This window comes from Podarcis tiliguerta, assembly GCF_965153285.1.
Source record: "Podarcis tiliguerta genome assembly, chromosome: W".
Taxonomy (NCBI): Eukaryota; Metazoa; Chordata; class Lepidosauria; order Squamata; family Lacertidae; genus Podarcis; species Podarcis tiliguerta.
The window spans coordinates 7,760,177-7,763,877 of record NC_139552.1 but is presented as its reverse complement, the minus strand read 5'-3'; the positions used below and the strand labels follow the sequence as shown (position 1 = coordinate 7,763,877).

The following is a 3,701-nucleotide window of genomic DNA, read 5'->3' as shown; positions in this document are numbered from 1 at the left end:
GTTGGGAGCAGTAATGAGTTAGACTGCTGTGCCTCGGCTCTAAAGGGGAGGGATTTCCTGGGACGTCTGCCAGGAAATGACGTGAGCAGACTGGAATGTTCTTTGTGTGCTGTGAAAGCGAAAGTGTCAGTGTGTAAGCTGCTAGCTCGATGAGAGGAGCTGGGGAAAGATGCAGCTGAACTCTGATGGATTTTTGCCAATGTTATCGGAGCAATAAAAGACTTTAAGGAAAGTATCTGCCTTCGTTTAATTCAAGCCTTTATCACACGTATGCTGCGCTTATTCTGCTAAGGTGTTTTACTGCTGTAGGAGTGAAGCAAGAGTTCACGCAGCAGAGCGTGCTGGACTGAGGAGCCAATAAATCAATTTGGGAAGATTTACTGGCAGCACCGGGCTAATTATCCTAACACTATCCCTAGCTACATTCATGCGCCTTGCAGCTGACTTTGGCATACCTCTGGCTGCTGACAAGACCGAGGGCCCTTCAACTATCCTTTCCTACTTGGGTATTGAATTGGACACAATTCGGCAGTCGTCGCGCCTACCGCAAACCAAGTTGGAATCCTTGAAAGTTTTGCTGGAGGCAATGCTTGGGGTTAAGAAGACCACCCTTCGCCAGGTGCAATCCCTGTTGGGTCATCTTAATTTTGCATGTAGAGTAGTGGCGCCAGGCCGTGCCTTTTGTGCCCGTCTGGCACGGCTCACGGCTGGGGGGGGTAGCCCCCCACCATCACATCAGAGTGACAAAGCAGATAAAGGACGATCTGAGGGTTTGGCTTGCATTCCTGCAGGATTATAATGGGGTTTCTTTTTGGCAGAAGTGCCTTAACCCCGGGGCGGAGTTCCAGGTTCATTCTGATGCTTCTGGCCGCTTTGGCTTTGGGGTGTTCTTCAGGGGACATTGGTGCGCCCAGCCGTGGCCATCTTCTTGGCATGCAGCAGGCATTACTTGGGATTTAACCTTTCTGGAGTTCTTTCCTCTTCTAGTTGGAATTCGCATCTGGGGAACCCTCTTTTCGAATTCCAGGGTCTGTTTCTGGTCTGACAATCAAGCAGTGGTAAGAGTTATATCTAGGCAGTCAGCAAAGTCCCAGCGGGTCATAAGGGTCCTGCGCCTGTCTTGGAGTGCCTGCGGCACAATATTTCTTTCACTGCCCGCTTCATACCTGGCCTTAACAATAACATTGCTGATGCCCTGTCTCGTTTCCAGATGGAGCGTTTCCGCGAACTGGCACCAGGAGCAGCCCAGTCCCCAGACGCCTTCCCAGACGATCTGTGGGAGATTGGAAGCGAGAAGTAAACCAGGGAGTATTGGCAGCAATAGCACCCTCCACTAGACGTTCTTATTCCAGGGCCTGGGATGCCTTTGGGCGCTTTCGTGGCTCTGTAACACGGTGCGCATCTGAGGAAGAGGTGCTTCAGTTCTTGGTGCTCCTAAAACGCAAGGGCCTTGCCACAAAAACTTTAATGCTTTACAGGGCAGCTATTTCTTTCTTTTGTAAATTCCGTCACTGGCCAGATCCCAGTGACAGCTTCCATGTCAAGAAGTTACTGGCTGGGTGGCGGCGTGTCACCATAGACATACTTTATCTAATTTGGAAAAAACTACCAGAGATCTGCTGGTCAAATTTTGAAATGCGTCTCTTTCGGGCAGCATTTTCCCTAGCCTTTTTTGGTGCCATGCGCATGGGGAGTGTTTGGCTGGGCCCCTGCAATCAGGGTTGGCAGACAACGACATCAAGTTCTCTGGGCATACGTTGAATGTTAAGATTCGGTCCTCAAAAACTGACCAGTTGCGGAAAGGGGTCACGGTCTCGCTGTCCCCAACGGAACAGGCGGGCCCCTGCCCATACACTGCCCAAACACGCCGCTTCTTCAGGGTCCGGCCCCATTGCAAGGGCCCTTTCTTCATTCACTCAAACACGCGCCCATTGACGCGATCACAATTCACAGCGGTTTTACGCAAAGCCTTATCTGCTTGTGGTGTTAGTCCCCAGGAATATTCCGGGCACTCGTTTCGTATCGGAGCTGCTACTTCAGCAGCGATACAGGGTTGGGATCCTGCACACATCAAGACACTGGGCCGCTGGCGCTCGACAGCCTACAAAAGTTACATTCGTCCCGGCTCCTCCTCCTTATCACTTGCAATTTAATTGTCTTACAGGTTTGCCCACCATGAAGATCTGGGTGATAGGCCACAGCATTGCCCATTGGGCAGCGGATTATACACGGTCTCAAAATTGTGGCCTTAACCTTAACATCCACCCCAAGGTACGCTTTTATTGGATGGCCCAGCGGGGCATGCGTTGGCAGAGCTTGATGCCCATGCTGCGTAGTGCCGCAGCGACCCATGATCCTCCAAGGGTCTTGATTATACATGCGGGGGAGAACGATCTGGTGCAGCAAAAAGGCATTGCCCTTGCCCTTGCTGCAAGGGCAGATTTAAAAAGCCTGCATGCCTTGTACCCATCAATGACCATTGGCTGGTCCAATCTCCTACCCCGTCTTCACTGGAGGGGGGCTTCCAATCCCTCTCGCCTCAATTATGCGGTGAGTAAAATTAACAGGGCCATATGCAACACCATGCGCCAAATTGGTGGGTTCTCTATCCCACATCCCACCATCACATCAGATAGAGTTGACCTATTCCGGGGGGACGGGGTGCACCTGACCCCACTGGGCAATGACGTCTGGCTCCACAACTTGCGACAAGCCCTTGGGGACTGGATAGATTGCAGGGTTTAATTGGTCCTCGGTTGTGGGACTTGGCGGCGAGGCTCCTTAGGGCCTCGAGTGGCGGTTTTAGGCCTTGGCAAGGTAGCCTTTAGTCTAACATCAAGTTGGGGGGGGTACATTCATGCTCCCTCCGCATGCGGCGGCGCGTGCAGGGCCCGTTAAAGGGCAAACCGGGAGTCCCTGGCCCTAGAGCGGCGGCATGTAGGTCAAACTCCCCGGACGAGGTCAGTGGAAGGGCATGCTGTGTAAGTTTGCGCTTTGCAGTCCCCTTTCACTGGGCCTCAACTGCCTGCATATCCTCAGCCAGGCGGGCTGAGAGGGTTACCTGCCAAGGCCTGTGCCAAGTTTCCCACTTCTGAAGTTCAATAAAGTTGTGGCCAATTTGAACCCATACTCTGCTCTCTTGTGTTATCATTTGGGAAAAGGGGTAGGCACCACAGACAGGGTTTAGCGCGTGTGCCCGCAAATTTGAATGTTGTTTTTCTCCTGTCGTTGTTTATCTCCTGTCTGGCAGGTTACTTGATTGGATTGCCTGGGGAGCCTGGCCAGTCTTTTGTAATGATAAATACTTAGTTCCTGGGCCAGGTCACAGGCTCACACCCTATTCATATCTTAAATGTGCCCTTAAGACAGGATTTGTGAAAGAAAAAACAATGGGGAGGATTTTCCATTTTCCTTTGACCTTGCAGAGAAAACATTTGCTCAGTTTAGGAATCAGAATGGTTTCAGGTCAGTCTTCCTGTGCTGATCTATGTATGTGCTTGGTTGGTACACTTATGAACATTTAACATATATCTAAGACCTCAAAGACGCGGGTGGCGCTGTGGGTTAAAGCCTCAGCGCCTAGGGCTTGCCGATCGAAAGGTCGGCGGTTCGAATCCCCGCGGCGGGGTGTGCTCCCGTTGTTCAGTCCCAGCGCCTGCCAACCTAGCAGTTCGAAAGCACTCTCGGGTGCATAAATAAGG

At 51.7% G+C, this 3,701-nt stretch overlaps 1 long non-coding RNA gene across 1 annotated transcript; it reads left to right on the top strand.

The window, feature by feature from the left end:
- Nucleotides 1–415: 415 nt before the first annotated feature.
- On the top strand, nucleotides 416–3,127 carry LOC310668884. The gene is made up of 2 exons (XR_014506869.1): nucleotides 416–1,289; nucleotides 2,165–3,127. It is a non-coding gene; the product is annotated as an uncharacterized lncRNA (long non-coding RNA).
- The last annotated feature ends 574 nt before the right edge of the window (nucleotides 3,128–3,701 follow it).